Here is a 19,028-nt window from a genome sequence, read left to right as displayed (position 1 = left end):
AAGGCGCTTGCGTGCGCCTCCAGTGCGTCCTCAAAACGATGGTGTAGACGGTGTAGAAGAGATGGAGGAAGAGGCAGAGAAGGAGGCGGCTGGGGAACCGGCCGCGTCCTTGCCGCCGCCTCCGCCGCCACCTCCCCACCGGCCTCCTGCTGCCGGGGTAAGAGCCACCCGGGTCGGAGAGCTCGGCTTCCGCTTCCACTGAGCTCTCCGACCTGGGTGGCTCTTACCCCAGCAGCAGGAGGCCGGCGGGGAAGCGGCAGCGGCAAGGATGTGGCCGGTTCCCCAGCCGCCGCCTTCTCCGCCTCTTCCTCCATCTCTTCTTTCTCCGTCTACACCATCGTTTTGAGGACGCACTGGAGGTGCAAGCAAGCACCTTCAGTACGACATGTAGATTCCCTCAGGGGGTCTACTCTTGGTTGTCTGGTGATGAATCAACATGGCAAGAACAAGTCTGTAGCAAGTAGACCAGAAGTTTAGATGCAATCAAGGACAATTGACCAGCCAGAGATGCAGCTGAAGTAAACTCCATTTTATTTCTGTCGTCATGACAGTGTTGTGATTTAAATGTAATTAAAATGCAAAACGGCACATGCCTAGAATATTTCTTTTATCGGGATTAGCAAACCGTTTGTGATTTCGTTTGCTAATCCCAATAAAAGTGGTTGCGAAGTATGGAATGGTGTAGAGGGGGAAAGAGAAATGTTATTGGTGTGCTTCACAGCTTATGTAATACGCATCACCACGTAATGCCTGCAGGGAGAAGGGGAGGGGGCGTGGAGCTCAGACTCCTGGGTCTGAAGTCGGAGCGCTGACTCTAACCTTGGATGCAGGAATCAAAACTATCCTATGGCCCCACCCGTGCTGTGTAGGAGCCATAGGGTTGGTCTCTTAATAAATTTAGTAAATAAATAAATAAATAAAAATAGTGAAGAAATCTTGCGATTAATTGACCCAATTTATTGTGACTGATTGCAGGCAGGTTCTACCATCCCATCAAAAGGCTTCCAATAACTCTTTTTCCAATGGCAATCTCAAAAGTGGGCAGCAATGTGATCATTGCTTGAACCAGAAGCCCACCATCGACCTGAATTACACCCAGATGTCACTGCTAGGACAGTTTGAATGGATTTTGCCATGTGCCCTGAATGTGAGGCGATCTGGGTGTACAGACGGTTGAACATTATTTTGCATTTGAAATCATGCCTGTTTTCGTCTATCAAAATCTAGGCATTATCGTTCATGGAGACGAGTCCCTTCAAGACAGATTGGTTTAAACCAAAGTTACGAGCAACCGGGATTTGCCCGTTTCTTTGTACTGTAAAGGATGAGCCTTAACTCTGGCAAGTTAGAGCTTCGTACGCATTTCTTGGCTCTGGATCTGGAGTATTCTCACCACCATCTTCTGCCCTATCTTGTTTAATTTGACACATGCATACTTTAAAGTTCTGCACTGTAACACAATGGAATTCTTTGTTCTAAAAAGAAAGAATCTGTTATTTCAGCCAGACAGGGGGAAAGAATATTCCTTTGAAAAGACAAAGATGCCCCGGTAATTATGTACCTTACAAGTGGAACAACCTGCAAGAAATTTGTGTGGTGTTGAGTTCTCCATATTTATTTCTCCATATTTAGGATCCTGAACACTCCATTCCATTTTCTTTCCCCTGTCCCTGTTTTTTTGTTACCCACCCAAACTTTCCCCTCCCCCTGTTTTCCCCCTTCAAGACATTTTGTACTTTGGCAAATCCTTTGCTTTCCCCAGGGGGGAATCCGCACGTCGTACTGAGACCGCTTCTAAGCGACCCCAGTGCGACGTGAAAGCGATCGTGTAACTTGCCTTTGGAAGAGCCGAAGAGCCAGCGTCCTTGCCGCCGCTGCCACCCACAGACCTCCTTGCCAGCCGGCGAGGAGAGCTCAGCTGAAGAAGGCGGGGTGGAGAGCGGAAGAAGCTCTCCACCCCGCCTTCTTCCCCCGAGCTCTCCGTCCCAGCCGGCGAGGAGGTCTGTGGGTGGCGGTGGCAGCGGCAGCAAGGACGCCGGCTCTTCGGCTCTTCCAAAGGCAAGTTACACGATCGCTTTCAAGTCGCACTGGGGTCGCTTAGAAGCGGTCTCGGTACGACGTGCGGATTCCCCCCAAGTCTTTTGCAAATGGTTGATGCTGTTTTGGCTGTTTTAGGACTGGCACTTGGAGAACTGATATCACTATTAGCATATTTATTTATTTATTTATTTATTTATTTATTACACTTATATACCGCTCCCATAGCCAGGGCTTTCTGGGCGGTTTACAGAAATTCTAAAATTGAGATAAAAACAAGTATACAAAATTTAAAATTCTAAAACACAGAACATACACACATAAAGCATTAAAAACCGTTAAAAAACTAAACATGTGGGTGATTAAGATGTGCCGCCATATGCCTGGGCAAAGAGGAAAGTCTTAACCTGGTGCCGGAAAGATAGCAGCGTTGGTGCCAGGCGAGCCTCGTCAGGGAGATCATTCCATAGTCTGGGGGCCACCACCGAAAAGGCCCTATCCCTCGTTGCCACACGCCAAGCCTCTCTCGGAGTAGGCACCCGGAGGAGGACCTTAGATGTTGGACATAGTGACCAGGTTTATTCACATCAGGAGAGGCGTTCCGTGAGGTATTGTGGTCCCAAGCCATGTAAGGCTTTATAGGTCAAAACCAGCACCTTGAATTGGGCTCTGAAACATACAGGCAGCCGGTGCAAGCAGACCAGAGCAGGTGTTATATGGTCAAACCTTCTGGTTCTCGAAATCAATCTGGCCGCTGCATTTTGCATGAGCTGCAGCTTCCGAACCGTCTTCAAAGGCAGCCCTGCGTAGAGTGCATTGCAGTAATCTAACTTGGAGGTTACCAGAGCATGGACAACTGAAGCCAGGTTATCCCTGTCTAGATAGGGGCGTAGCTGGGCCACCAACCGGAGTTTGAAGAAGGCACTCCATGCCACTGAGGTCACCTGAGCCTCAAGTGACAATGATGGATCTAAAAGAACCCCCAAGCTACGAACCTGCTCCTTCAGGGTGAGTGCAATCCCATCCAGAACTGGTAGAACACCCCCAATCCTGTCAGTGGAGTCACCTACTAACAGCATCTCAGTCTTGTCTGGATTGAATTTCAGTTTATTAGCCCTCATCCAGTCCATTGTCGCAGCCAGGCACCGGTTCAACACATCCACAGCCTCTCCTGCTGAAGATGAAAAGATGAAATGCATGTATGACGGGTGATCCATTTTCTCATGCTCTTCATTCATTAATACAGTTTATCCACATGTTTCAACATTGTTTCTCCATCAGTTTCAAGGATGTGGGAATGTGTCCAGGCATTTCTTTTCCCAGCCCAGCTGACCCTGAGCCAAACCCTGAAACAATCATTGCTACAGTGGTGTCATGATATGGAAAACACTTTCTCTTGTATTTGAAAGTGAGGCGAGATCACATTATCAGGGTGTCCTTCATCGTCTAATTTTAATGAACCATTACGTAGCCATTAAAATGAGAAACTATGTCACATCTTCATGAGGTATAGATTGATGTCACTACCTGATTTTCAGCCAAATGAGTTAATCATCTCATTGATTAATTAACATCTGTAAGTTTTGATCAATTAAGAGTGCAGTCCTGGGGGATTGTCACTGTATAGACGGAGGGCTCTGGAATCGGGGCCCTCTATCTATCCCATGCTCTGGCAGGCAGGGTGGGAGGAAAAATGGAGGTTTTTTTCCCCAACTCCGCTTTTTAGCAAATTTAGCTAGATGGGTGTCTGAGTTAGCTTATCTCTAGGTGGGTCAGGATAGCAACAGAGAAGCTCATGGATCCAGCAGAGCCACAGCCCCTCCTCTCCCCTCCCCACCCACTGTCACACACCCTTTCCCCCTCCCTGTCCTCTTCTGATGCTACAACCAGTGGAGGCTGATGGCTCTGAAGTCAGTGGGGCAGTGAATCTCCTCCAGGTTTCAGTCAGAACTCTAAAGGAGCTCTTCAAGGTGTTGGCTCCTATCCCCAAAATAAGTTCAGTACCTTGGGGTAGCTCCTTTAGCGTTCTGTCTGGTTCTGACTGAAACTCAGAATGGATTCACAGTTTCACCAAAATCAGAGCTGCCAGCCTTCACTAGTTTAAATGAACAGATACACTAAATGGGAAAAGGCCTTTAATGCTATCTGTAATTTGGCCCAAAGACTCCTCCTTGAGGCAAGTCTGGGGTTGCAGTCAGGTTTTTCTGATTTTAACTGTGAAAGTTCAGTAACATCTATGCTCAAATTCCAGGCTGGCAGTAAAAGGGGACCACCACCACCTTACTTTTTGTTAGGGTGGCCATGTGTTTTACTTTACAGGGGACAGACTTCTATTCTGGAGACGTCTTCTATTTAAAGGGCTGTCCAGTCCAAATCAGATCAAGGTCAAGAAGCATAAGGAAGGAGATCATGGCTCTGAAGTTGCCCACCGATATTTGCATCACCTGGACAACATTCTGAACAGATACACAAATCAGTCTTCTCCACTATGATGAGATGTATGGTGTGTCTATTTAAATTGTAGCCATCTATTTTTAAATTCTCCATTTTATGCTAACCTGTGCCCTCTTTTGTCTTCTTTTTCGACGTTGCGTTTCCTCTTTTTGGGTGCTAGCTGCCATAGCTATTGTATTTGGGGGGGGAAGGCAATGGGGGAATTCATTATTATTATTATTATTATTATTATTATTATTATTATTATTTACATTTATATACCGCTCCACAGCTGAAGCTCTCTGGGCGGTTTACAAAATACAGATATAATTAGGGGGAATTAGAAGATGCAGTTTGTGTATTTCATTAAGCCCCCCCCCCACAATGTTCCCCCCATATTTCAGGCACAGAACAGCTTTGTGCCTCCTCTGTTTGGAAAAGCTAAAGTGGCACACCTGTCACTTGCGGAACAAGGGAGGTCTATAATCAGAAGGGAGGAGAAAGAATTTTCAGTGTCTGAAAATAATACAGTCACCAGATGGGCAACTGCACAAGCCTGGTGTGAAGAAGCTAAACATGAAACAAATGTTCTGAGCTTATCAGAGCGCAAGCATATTGTTGTATGGTTCAATGCATGCCACCCATTTATAGGATAGCAATCTGACTCCTGCTGTCCCTCACAGGGTCTCAGAAAGGAATGGATGAAACTGTCTACATCTGGGCCAGGACACTTTTGCCTGTTTGTACCCATAATTCCATTCTATTTGATTTATTGATTTATTCCATTTATATCCCGCCTACATACAAAATACCCTAGGAGTCATATAAAGTTAAAAGGAGGACTGCGCACTGCCTCGGGCTGAAGCCCGAATCTGAGTCGAGATGAGACAATTCAGCCTGAACATGAGGCAGTACCGGGTTGGCCTGAGGTATCTCGAGCTGAAGCGGATTGGTTCCGAAGGCCTCAGGGTGCCTCAGACTGATACAGGTGGTGGTGGGTTACTCCCCCCCCACACCTGGCTGCATGGGAAAGCCGGCACAAGGCCAACTGTGAGTCCATAGTTTGCAGCCATAGATCTATGAGAAAGAAAAAGCCCCCATCTTACCTTTAAATCACGGCTGTAAGAGAGGAGGGCATAGCAACAGTAACTCCTGGCAGTGGCAGCTCTGGATACAGGGGAGCGAAGGAAGTGAGCAGGAAGTCCAATGGACTCCCGGTCAGTCTTCCGCCTCACTTTCCTGAGTGCCAGCCATACGGGTGCCTAGAAACTGAGGTTCAGGGGGGGGCGAACCACACTTCAGTCTCAAAGGGAGGCGGCCAAGCCCTGAAGCACCCCGAATTGAAACATCTCCAATTTGAAGGCTCCAAAATGGCCTCTGAGGAGGCCATTTTGTGCACAGCCCTAGTCATAAGCAATTTAAACAGGATAAAACAATCAATAGAACAACACAGCATAAAACCAATATTAGCAATAATGTTCTAAAAAGGCACAGCCTGCTGGAACAATAGAGTCTTTAATGCCTGCTTAAAGACATCCAAAATAGTCAGCAGGCGCCTTTTAACCGGCAGGTCATTCCAGAACTGAGGGGTGGCCAAGGAAAAGGTCCTCTGGCATCACGTGACTGCTCATCTCACATTAGGCAGTCACAGCAGATGATCTTCTTAGGACCTGAAGTGATGGACAAGAACATAGGGGAGGAGGTGCTCCCTAAGGTACCTGGGACTTACACCGTGTGGGGATTTCTTCATGACTCTACCAATGGAGGGTGGTGTGGGGGAAATTCCTTTTAAAAGAAGTGTTTCAATACATATTTTAAAATATATTTAAATGCATCTTTGCTTTCAAAATACGTTTTTCTAAATGTGTACTTTTTTGCCTCCCAAAGATTCTGAGAGAAAGAGAGGGAGGGAGAGAGAGAGAGAGAGAGAGAATTTTGATCTACTGCTGGCAACTGTGCTGCTGGATTTGGAGAAGACAGAAGCTGGGTAAATAGTGAAATTCTGATCTGTAAGGTGTGAATCACTAAATCCTGTATAGGCACTGGCAAAGATTGAATTCCTCAAGCATTCCTGGTCTCAGATGCAGAGAAGAGTAAGGAGAGTTTGCACAGGGAAAAGTGGGAAAATGTCAACAGCCGCATTTAGTATTTGCTTGTTCATTCATTCAGTCTCAGTTTTATACCTCACCTCTCACTTTTCTGCACTAGGTATTGACTATTAAATAGTTGACTGTGAAAATGGTAAGAACATAAGAGGAAAAGAAGAGTCATGCTGGATCAGACCAAGGGTCTCAGTGGTCCTCAACGGGTCCAGACCCAAGACCCACCTCAGACTCCCAACCTGCAACATGGGACCCACTCACAACTTTACTTTTGAATTATACTTAAATTATACTTAATTATATTAATGCCATTACCCATCTGGACTGATCTTATGACCCTCATTTGGGTTGTGACCCACTGGTTGAAGACCACTCATCCAGCATTCTCTTCAGACAATGGCCAACTGTGTCAGGTCTCCCAGCCCCTCAGGCAAGCACATGTTCTGGCAAACTGACATGGGACACCAAAATCAGTGAGACTTCTTTACTGCAGAAAATCCCACTTCAGAAATCATATAGCTGATAGTCAGAGCTATAGGTTCCAAGAAATTCTAAAACAGTCAAAAGCTAATCACTACAATAGCAATGTGGTTTCCCCGCTGCCATCTCCATGGTTCCATAAATGGGTTCCAAACCTGGACAAGTGACAGGAAAGATTCATGATATGATCTCTCAGGCAATCTCAGGGGGAAATCCTTAAAGTGTTAACAGAGTACCCAAGGGAGATAGTCCAACTGTGGATCATTCATTGGTAACTCGAGGGAACATGGTCAAAGCCTAAACAAGATCACAGGGAAGGTAAAACCTCAGGCACAAGGAATCCTGTGCTTCTGTTATAGCACTGGGAACTCCATAACAGTCATAATCAAGCCCAGTCTGCCACTACACTGAGCTGACCACAAACAAAAACACACAATCCACAGCAAATGCAAGTTCAAGTCTATGAAAAGCCTCACAGTACTTTTCATGGCAAGTTCTTAGTAATCCAAAGTCCTATCCATGTGCTTTCAAAGACCCAGATGGTGATGTATCCAAGCGGTGAGGCTTTTCTAGAAAATGCAACACAGATGTTCCTAGCAAAGGCTCCTCACCTTTGCTATGGCTTAAAAAGGCAGGCACAGGCCTCTTCCAGACCACTTGAAAGACCACTTTGGCCTTTCAGCAATTCCCCTGTCCAAACAGGGTGGCACTGCTCAGCCCACCAAGATGATGCTTCCATGTGGGCAACCCTTCTGCAAACCCCCACCCTTTCGCTATCAATTTCTCACAGGCAGTGCCTTCCCCAAGGCCAAGAAAAACAGGTGGTTTGCTGGGAATAAGGACACTCCTCCATCTCTGCTTTGAGAACATTGACAGAAATCTATTCATAGATTGTAACATTCCAAAGGCCGAACAGGCCCAAAAGCCTTCCAGACTACTAATTAAATCTTAGCTAAACTTCAAGGCCTTAACTATTCCTGACAGCCTGTAGGAAACCCACAAGCAGGTCATGCAACAGTACCCTCCTTCCTATATTCCCCAGCAATTGACATTACAGCCTTTCTACTCCTGCGTTTTTCCCCAGAATCATCCCGGAATCATCCCTATGCATCCAAATGACACACAGGGGATCCCAGGAGCAGACAGGGACAATCCCTCCATTTTCCCAAGATAACCAAGACCTCAGTTATCTCGGTTTTACCTGTGGTTCCAGAATTATCCCAAGGACTGTGGGCAGTGTAGGCGCCCGTCCCAGCTTCTTCGCTCCTCCACGCAAGTAGTGGGGGTCAGCAGAGGGAAGGAGCTGGGCCGGGGGAAGTCCAGGGACATTGGGGGAGTGGGTTTTTTTTGTATTTTTGGGGGGGTAGTTACTTTTCATTAAAGCACAAGTGCACTCCAGGTCCTGTGAGGGTTTTTTTTTAAAAAAAATGGTGGGCATGATGGGCGTGATGTCCCTCTTCCCTTCCGGCATATTGTGCTTCCATTTAGATGCCCAGAGATTATCCCCAAAGCAGGTAAGTCCAGGATCGTCCCCCCTCCCTCCCCAAAGGCCCTTTTGGTATAGAAAGGGCCTAAGAGGCCTATTACCTCTAATGCTGGAAGCAGCATATAGCCATCGATAGTTAGCTTTATCCTCCATAAATTTGTCTTACCCCCTTTTAAAGCTAGAGAGAGAGAACAAGAAGCTAGCAAAGGATTTAAATTACAGGGCAGTAAATCTGGGTCAACACTGGGGAAACCTTTGTAAGTATAACAACAGTTCACCAATGAAATAAAATGCCTAGGAGAGTTGTGGAATCTGTCTTGGACATTTTGAAGAAGAGCCCGGAGAGGCATCCACTCAGGATACTTCAGCCTAGGAGGCCGTTCTCTCTTAGAGGAAGAGCTTATATCTGTGGGTGATCCTTATAATGCTCGGATTCTTCAGTACAATTGCCAGTCATCGCTCTTCAAGAAGTGGAGCTAGAACTGCTGGAAAAACTGCCAGGTTAACCACAAAGAGGAAACAGGAAATGCTATATTAGATTTATAAAGTCTATAATCCACTTGCAAATAAGATCATCCTTGAATATTGAATTAGGTCAAAACAAGAGGACAATCGGAACTATGTCACTGCTCTGGCAAAGGAAACTGAGACCATCTTTTCTTTTTTCTGTTAAAACCAACAAAAAGCATTTTAAAAGACGCTTCTCCAAGATACACTTTTCCTCTGTGACATCAATTCAGAAAAAAAGGGGGAAGTGTCCCGGGATCCCAGGAGCAGGCAGGGACAATCCCTCCATTTTCCTGGGATAGGTGTAGAAAGGGCCCTAGTCTGGGATTAGTTCCCTCTTTCTGTATTAGTCGCAATGTATTAAATCCAAACAACCTTACATGTAATTACTTTCATGAACAAGAGTGCAGGGTCTGTTTCCCAAATACCTCCCTCTCCATGCCATATAGTAAATCATTTGTAAATGGAAGTGGGGTGGGCAGGGTGTCTTTCAATAGCAGATTAATGGGGAGCTACTATTACAAAACAAAACAACAACAAAACAAATGCCCACATCCTTATGTTTATCTTAGTAAGTATTTGGCATTCAGCTAAGGATGAGATCATAATTCATTCACGTTTGCATCTCAATCTAAGATACATTGACATTAATTTTGCACTTTCAGACCACCATGCAAATAGAAACTCAGTTATCCTTCAGCATTTGCACTGGAGTTCTCCAGTCAAAAAACACATACAACAATGCACATGCTAGGGAAAAGAACATTCAGACGTGCATTGTATTTGGGAAATTTCTGGCTACAAATGTGTATTGCAACAAAAATGTGTATAAAGATGCATATACTATGAGAAATATGCACAAAAATACCTATGCATCTCCATGCATTTGTTTTCTTTAAAACCCAAAATTTGGGATGAATTGAATGTAAGACTAGAGAACCTCTCAAAGTTTGAGACAAATTGAACTTAAAACTGGTAAAATGAGAACTGAGAGGAACCAAAATTGACAGATGTTTCCATCCCTAACTGAGCCCTGATGTCACCTTCTTCCATTAGCTTTTTGTACAATGACAATTCTTTCACGAAACTTAACTTTCTCTGCAGGGTTTCTCCTTCCAAAGCAATCGGTCACTACTGCAAAATAAAATCAAGGTTTTGGACTCTAGGTTTCCCTGATGAATCATGGGTCCCCAATGAATGGGACATTTATGAAGTGAAGATTTCATACCACAGTTAAAATTGGCTGTACTCAGAAGGAAACAAAATACTTGGCCCAGTGACGTTCTGTCCTAAATTCTATCGAAAGTATTTTATTTTTAAACTTTTTCTAAACGAACCAACTGTCAACAGTAAATAGCAGTGACGGGTGGTTCTTTCTTTTTAAAGACAAGCCTTAGGAGTTCAAGGTCAGTACGCAACAGAAGCTGCCAGTTTTACTGGCGTATTTGGTGATATAAGAGGCGCCTTTCCTTTGGAACTCCATCAGAGGTAGTTTGTGCTGTTTGCAGATAGGAATAGTTAAAAACGATATGGCCATAATGTCAAAAGAGAATTTGAAAAGGAAAATACTTTCCTTTTAGAATTGCTGTTACCCACTGTCAAAGTTCCACCTTTACCTGGACCCTTTGATCAAGCTCCTTAAAGATATTTTGCCTAGGGTGACCATATGCCCAGTTTTGCCCAGACATGTCTGGAATCAGGGGGGCCAAACCTGATCCAGGGGGGGGAATCCCCATTTTCCCCATTAAATCCAGGCAAAACACGGGGGCTAGGGCTGCTGTATGCATTCTTGGGCTTACGGGAACACATGCGGCAGCCCTACCAGAGCCACCCTAGATCAGGGGCAGAGCTGGGAGATTCATTCCCGGAAGTCCAGAACGTGTCTTCCATTCCCCACCCCCCAGCGCCGATCTAGGTGGTTCAGTTTTCACTGCCTGCCCTGGGCAGCTGGGCCTGGCCCAGCCATCCGGGACAGGGAGCGAACGCGGAGCCCCGCACCTTGCCTCTCTTCGCATTGCGATGAGAGACAAGGGGCGGGGTCAGTTCGCTCCCTGCCCTAGGTGGCTGCGCCTGTGATGGGAGGCTAGGGTCGTGGCTCATTTCGCTGCCTGCCCCAGGCGGCTGGGGCTGGGCCAGCAGTGGTGCGAGGCTGCGCTGCTGCTGGCCCAGGCCCTGCAGCCAGGGACAGGGAGCGAACACGGAGCTCTGCCCATTGCCTCTCGCTCTGCACTGGCAGCACTGGCACAGATCCTCCAGAGGAGGAGGAGGAGGAGGAGGAGGAGGAAGAGGAGGAGACAAAGAAAAGAAGAAGAAGAAAAAGAAGAAGCAAGCAGCAAGAGAAGAAGCAAGTAGCAGGTAAGACTAAGGTGTGGGGGATGCACATGCGTGTGTGCTGGCAGTGTGTGTATTGATGTCTGCTTGGGGTGTTTGAGCGAATGGATGTGTGCATGCATGTGTTTTGGAGTGGGTGATCTGAGTGTGTGTGTGTGCACACGCGCTCGTGCTGGCAGTGTGTGTATTGATGTCTGAATGGGGTGCATGGGGTGTTTGACTCTGAATGAATGCATGTGCATGTTTGCAGTGTGTAGGGGAAGAGGGCTGTAGTTTTCTGTGTGAATTGGGAGGGTTGATTTGGAGGTGATATTTCTAAATAATGCATTTTGACCCATACACCTTCCTCTCCAATTTGTTTGCTATAATTGGCAGGACGTATATTTTGTAAAAATGGCTGATAATAGCGTTAATTAAGATGTTATGTAGAACTAGGGGTGTGCACAGACCCCCCCAATCCGCTTCGTGGCCCGATCCGGAAAATCCAGATCGGGCCCGATCCGCTTCGCACCGCTCCGCCCGTCTCCCACTCCACTCCTCTTCACCTTGATCCGCAGCCCCCCTGACTCTCTTCGCCTCCGCCTTTTCCAGAGGCGAATTAGGCCGCATCGCTCCTGCTTCTCTGAACCGAAGAGAAGCGGAGCACATCCCTATGTAGAACAGGTTTGCTGTGAAATCAGACATGTGACCAAGGCCATGTTTGGGTGGGCACGCCCCCTTGGGAGCTGGGCATGTTGGTGGGCACGCCCCCTTGGTGGCAGCCATGTTGTCCTCCTTTTTGGTTTCCAAAATATGGTCACCCTAATTTTGCTTCTTTAAGAGCCCTTCCTCCCATCCGATGTCAAGTTTCTACCTTTTACCTTCCACACTCAGTAATGTGGGGTTAGGCCTTAGGTGGGGCGTAAATGACACTCCAGACAACAGCCTATTTACTATGTTATATAAGATGGCAAAATCACATGAACTAAGGTATTTACTCAAATAGAGCTGTTAGATCTCAAAAGGCATTAATAATGAAAATAAAAGAAGTAAAACCACAGTTTTCTCTAGCCTAGCAATGCTTTCACCTGTAGGCTTTGGCCTAGAGCCTCTTCCAGCCTTCTCCTGGCTGTTCTTCTTCAGAGCTTTTCTCTGTTCCAGAGTCTCTCTCAGTGCTCATCTACACCAAGTAGGATATTTCACTATGAAAGTGGTTTGAAAGTGGTATATAAAATGCAGGAGCCACACTGCTGCTTTATAGTGGTATTGAAGTGCACTGACAACTGTTCGGGCCCATGACACATACCATATACTGCTTTCATACCACTTTCATAGTGTTATATCTTGCTTGGTGTAGATGTGTCATGGGCCCCACCAGTTGTCAGTGCACTTCATTACCACTATAAAGCACTAGTGTGGCTCCTGCCTTTTATATACTGCTTTCATACCACTTTCATAGTGGAATATTCTGCTTGGTGTAGATGAGCCCTCAGTGGCTCTCTGCAGCTCTCTCTGTAGTTCCCACTGTCCTGTATACAGTTAACTTCACCCCTTTATATACTCTCCCACAGAACTGAAACATACAATCAGGTGACCTAAATCTGGGGAAATGAAGCTTAACTCCTTTAGGGGGGGAATGAAACTCAGGAATGCTTCCCCTCCCATCAAGAGATGTTTAAGCCTTCAGGCTAAATTCAAACCCAAGCCTGTGTTGGCCTCAAACCTTCACACCCACACATCGGTGGTTATTTGAATCTTCCCTGTACTGCACCAGCTCTATAGAAGCATGACGCAAGTCTTTTCAGGTTTTCTGGGATGACGGTAACCAACGCGTGGTAGAGGAAGTGGGATTGTGCCTTCTGTTCCCCAGCCTGACCTCTAAACGTTCAGGGCTGGCTGGCCTTACCATTACGTGGAAGGAAGCGGGTGAAGCAGGTGGTGAAGGAGGAGAAGAGCATCACTGTCCCCCTGCAAAGGGTCTGCTGCTTCTTGCCAGCCATGCAAGCAAGCCAGCAGGCCCAAGAAGCAGCAGCCGCTTGGTCACCCACCCACCTCGTGCCTACCCACGTCTTGCCTCCTGACCCTTTCCTTAGTAGGGAAATGCGGTGCCAGCGTGCTGCCTCTGTACGGTCTTTTTGCCTTCAGGGGCTGCACTGGACAGATGCACGGCTCCTGAAGGCAGAAAGACCTTACAGAGGCAGCACACTGGCGATGCGGGTTTGCGTGTCCATGCTAAGGAAAGGAAGTTGCCTGGATAGAGTCAGGAAGTGAGGCACGGCACGGTGTGGCACGTGGGAACCAAGTGGCTGCTACTACTTGGGCATGTACGGAAGGGAGCGGAGGAAGTTGCGAACTTTTACACGATGCCCAATGTATTCTGTCCTTTTTGAAGTGTGCTACGTGTCTTATACCATAGCCCTCTTCATAAATTAGGAAAGTTATCAACGTTTATAATAAATGTATTATAATAAATGACAGCCCCCCTGCTCATGTCTCTCCTTAAAACGCACCTCTGCGATGTGTGTTCGTGTACGCAACATGTAGGCAAGAATCCACGTGATTAGGAATGCTGAAAAAGTAGGGTTTCCAGTCTCATGGAGCCCTGTCATTGCGTGCGTGTTTGTATAGGGAGGAGCCGTAGCTCAGTGGTAGAGCACCTGCTTTGCAATCAGAATGTCCCAGGTTCGATTCCCCAGTGTCTCCAGTAAGGCTGGGGGAGGGGGGGACTGCCTGAAACCCTGACAGCAGCTGAAAGCCAGTGTCGACAATACTGAGTTTAGATGGAACCATGGACTGACTCAGTATTAGGCAGGTTCCTGTGTTCCCCATGTATGGACACATGTTGCAGATGTGCATTTCAATGGCCAGATGGCATGTCGAGCAAACTGCCCATTCATTCATTGCATGTCTGGAGGGAATGGGCAGAGGGCTGATATGTCCTTTCAACCAGGGAACTGTTGTTAGCTGCCTTAAATGCCACCTAGTGGCAGCCATAAGTATGTGGCATCCTCCATTGATGCTAGTCCCATAGAATTTTCCCCAGACCATGCAGGATTACAATCTAGAATCACCGGGTGCATTTTCTCTAGGGAAAACATTGTGGGTGTGTGGGTGGTGGGTGGAAGGGTAGAGCTTCAAGATGTACCGCGCTCAACTTTCGTGATTGGTACTGAAGAGCATCACAGCTCTCCAGTGCTCTGCAGACGTGGCTCTGATACCAACATCCTACGGCATCCCTAATATTCCATTTTGATCAGGCTGGAAGCACACTACCCCCCCACCCTTTCAAAAGCAGCCTGCAGGTATAATAAGTTGACTTTCTTCTTTTTTCCCTTGACCCTGTCATTCAAAGGCCCTCGATAAATATGCCCTCAGCAAAATGAGTCTATTGACCTGTGGTCTCTTCCACCGTTTCTCAAATGGATTACATATTACAACCCCCACAATGTGTGATTTAGTCCATTCCCCTTTCAACTGGCTGCCTCTTTCCAAGGAGAGGGGAGTTTTGCCTCATTTAATATGGAGGCTCTATTACTTCTTTAATTTTATAGGCTCACTCTCTTTTCCTCGCTTATTTCTCAGGTGACCATCCAGACCGATCCGGCTCTAACAGTTTCTCTGCCTACCATTTGTGATCAAAGAACAATTGGATGGCTTGACTTCAAGTGACAACAAGCCCAAGTAATCAATAAAAGGGTACCAATTTTTGAAGCCAACACACATTTATGTCAGTATTCTTTCTTAGCCCTTGTCCGTGCAAACTGCTTGTCGCCCTTCCTGTACAAAGTGCTTTGCTGTTTCCAGAAGGTGCTTTCCTCATAGAGGTTAGAAGAATGAGAGGAGTGTGGCATATTGGTTAAAGCATCGGATTAGGATCCTGGAGAGATCTCGGTTCAACTACCCACACAGCGATGAAGCTGCCTGGGTGATCTTGGGCCTGTTGGCAGCGGTGGGAGGGGAGCCTTGTATGCCACTTGAACTGCTTGAAGGAAAGGTGGAATATTAATTCTGTATTCTAACTCCAGTTCAGAATTTATGTAGGAGGAACAGCAACAGCCATGCAAAGAAGGGGGCATCAGCAGACTCAGGGTAACCCTGAGGTTTGCAGAACTACAAAAAAATCTTTAGGTTAAAAAAAAACAACCAAAACCAGCCCTGAGGGTTAGAAAAAAACCAAAAACAGCCCAATGAGAACTGAGCATATCCAGTGCCCACATAATGCTTACTGACTATTGGGATGGAGGGGACATGCTAAAAAACAGGGACCCTTGGTCTGATCCAGCATGACACTTATTAAAGGAGGACAGAGGAAGAAACACATAGACATAAAAAGCCTAGAAAGAATAATCTCATTGCCTGGATAAGTAATTTCCTGTTTCACACTATTTTTAAATGTCCCCAGGGAGAGATGCAAGAGCTGTCCATAGAAACCAATGGAGAATTTTTTATGATTTTTATGTGGCACCAGCCCAGCCTTTTGCTTGCTCAGCCCTTTATTCATTGTCTTGCCTGCCTCCTGCCTGAGAAGGTAGAGCTTTGAAGGCTTCCCTGCCCCGCCCCCCAACATGCATGCATTTTGTTGACCCACATCTGTAATAATGTCATTTGATTGGCACTACAAAACTGCTTCTGGATCAACATTTCTTGACATCGTCTTGAGCAAATGGGTCATGCAACCCAAGCTTCATTTATTTATTTCCCCTCTCAGACTTGTTCATATAGTCACCACTCACTTAGAATCATAGAATAGCAGAGTTGGAAGGGGCCTACAAGGCCATCGAGTCCAACCCCCTGCTCAACTAGTTCCTTTGGGACAGTCCCTCTTCCAACCTTCCAGCCCTAGCCATGCTGCTTACTTTCAACAAGGGCTGGTCCTACCATAAGGTGGAGTGAGGCAATCACCTCAGATGGTAGAAGCTGGGAGGTGGCAGCAAGGTAACAGAGGAGAGAGCTGTAGGCCACGTGGCCTGACCTACATGCCCTAAGCTAGCCTGCTGCCTTCAGGTATGGTGGGGGATGCTGTCCCACTGCCAGTGTTGAAGGAAGATTCAACTACCAGTTTGGGTGACTTCTATGTACATGGAATGGGAGGGGGCGCCATCTTGTCATTTGTCTCAGTCAGCAAAATATCTTGGTCCAGCCTGGCCTTCATCCCATCTCAGCCACATTTTCTCCTATCCTATACCCTTGTTTCTTCCACCCCTCCTTGCCTAAGCCCTTTTGCCTCCTCTGCCCTCCCAGATCACTCTGCTCAGCAAATGGCAGCTTTCTCCTCACCACATCCCTCTTGCCTCGTTGGAGCAGGACACCCAACTGTTGCAGGGGAAGGGGGGTTCCACCTCTCCCAGCATCACACAGTTCCTGAGTGCACTGCAAGATAATGTAGATTTAATGTGTGTTTTTTTCTTTTTTAAAATTTATTATTTTAAAACACAAAATAAACATCTTACAAAAAAGAAACAAAAACACAACATACTACATATATTGAATAAATGTTGAGTACATATATATTGAGTAAATATTAACTATAACCTATCCTATCATTACAAATATAATCTTTCTTAACATATAAGTGCACCCTCCACCTCGGGATCTATTCCTGCTTCCAAAATCTCATACTTTCTTCCGCTGGCGGTTTCCCACTTCCCTTAGAAAACACAAATATTAGGAACTGTTTCCAAATTCCTTCAAACTCATTTATTTTCGTTATACCTTTCCTCCACTTAATATCCCAAGTCAATTTATCATTAATAGCTATATCCCAAACTTCTTTAAACCATTCTTCAATAGAATATTCCCCCTGAATCTTCCAGTTCCTAGCTACCATCAGTCGTGCTGCAGTCAGCAAACTCGATATCAATTCTTTAATTTCTTTTCCACATTTTAAATCTTCAAATAGTGACAGTAATGCAATTTTTGGTGTTTGTTCTATTTTCATTCCCACTATTTCTTCAATTTCAAAAAACACCTTCTTCCATAATCTTTGTACATATTTGCATTCCCACCACATATGTAAATACGTTCCTTTTTCCCCACAACCTCTCCAACAATTTGCTGAATGCTGATTATTTATCTTATTCAATCTAATCGGGGTTAGGTACCACCTCCATAAAATTTTAAAATAATTCTCTTTTATTCTCACTGACATACTTCTCAACACTCTTTGTTTCCACAGTCCCTCCCAGCTCTGTCGCCCTATTTGTACTTTCAAATCTGTCTCCCATACCGTTTTTCCTGAGCTATCCATTAGCCCCTTTTCTAACAATATTTTATATATTTCGCTCATTAACCCTTTTAAGACTATGCTTCCTCCTTTACCTTTTTCCTTATTTACTATTAACTCCTCAAACTTCGTCATTTCTCTACAAACTCTATTTTCTTTAATCCACTTTTTATTCCATTGTTCTAATTGCCTAAGATTTAATGTTGAGCATTTGAGGATCTCTGCATTTCTTGCTGTTGCCCTTGAATGATATTCACATTTTGGGGATGGGGTGGGGGGTGTTGTTTCCACAGCTGATTTTCAGAGGCAACACTGTTGTACACATGACAAGTCTTAAGATAAGCTTCACTTTCAGATGCCTAACAACCATTTTCCCATGCTCAACACAGGAAAAACAGAACTTTCTCTAACAATACAATCCCACCCCTGTGATCTGCCCACCCAATTTCTTTGTACAATACCCACCATATTTTAAAACAGCTTTCCCCAACCTGGTGCCCTACCACTGCACTGGACTACAACTCTCATTGGCTATGCTGGCTTGGAATGATAGGAGTTGCAGTCCAACACACCAGAAGGCACCAGGTTGGGGAAGGTGTTTTAAGTCCTCCATAGCTGGGGTATGGTCTTTCTGCTTCACATTGAGTAAAATTGAGTAGCCACAACTCTCTCTCTCTCTCTCTCTCTCTCTCTCTCTCTCTCTCTCTCTCTCTCTCTCTCTCTCTCTCTCTCTCTCTCTTTAAGACTAAGGGAACAGTCCTATCAGGAGGGCCATATGCCTCTGAACTTCAGGCTTACAGACATCTAATGTAGAGCAGGAGAAGTGGCTGAGGCATTCTTCACCTCGATGTGCCTTCTACTCTGCATTTTAGCTAGATGGGCTTTTTTTTGCCCATCTAGCTGGGATTCCATAGAGTGAAAGGGAAGGAGGCTGTGGAGTTCTGACTCCTCAGTTGGCCTTCCAACCCCATCCACTGACTTGCTCCTTTCCATCCTCTCCGAGATTACCTTTGCGACCTCAGATGGGCAGCAACAGGGTTTTCTCTACAACAACCGTGGACCAGTTCAGAAGACACATTGAAGCCTGCTGGTTAAGGCTTTTGGTTAAGCAGCAGGGTTTTAAGTGTCTTGCACAATGCGTTTTGCTAAAACCTGTTCACTCACTAACCACAGTCAGACCATATGCAGCAGGGTTAGCAGCAATAACCATTGCTTAAAGTGTTGTGTGCTACATCATGACTTGTGGTTAGTGCTAACCCCAGAGAACCACAGTTTCATTAACCACAGAGCCTGAAGTGTTGTCTGAACAGGCCCTGTGAGGTGGAGCGGACAGGGAGCTCGGATTTCTGGCTTCAAGGTCAGAGCACTCACTCCAACCTTGGATCCAGGAATCTGAACTATACTATGGCCCTTGAGACTCTGTATAGGGGCCACAGGATTGCTCCCTAAG

The sequence above is a fragment of the Elgaria multicarinata genome, chromosome 10 (genome assembly GCF_023053635.1).
Source record: "Elgaria multicarinata webbii isolate HBS135686 ecotype San Diego chromosome 10, rElgMul1.1.pri, whole genome shotgun sequence".
Classification (NCBI taxonomy): Eukaryota; Metazoa; Chordata; class Lepidosauria; order Squamata; family Anguidae; genus Elgaria; species Elgaria multicarinata.
The sequence above is the reverse complement of the archived record's forward strand: the minus strand, read 5'-3'. Positions refer to the sequence as shown.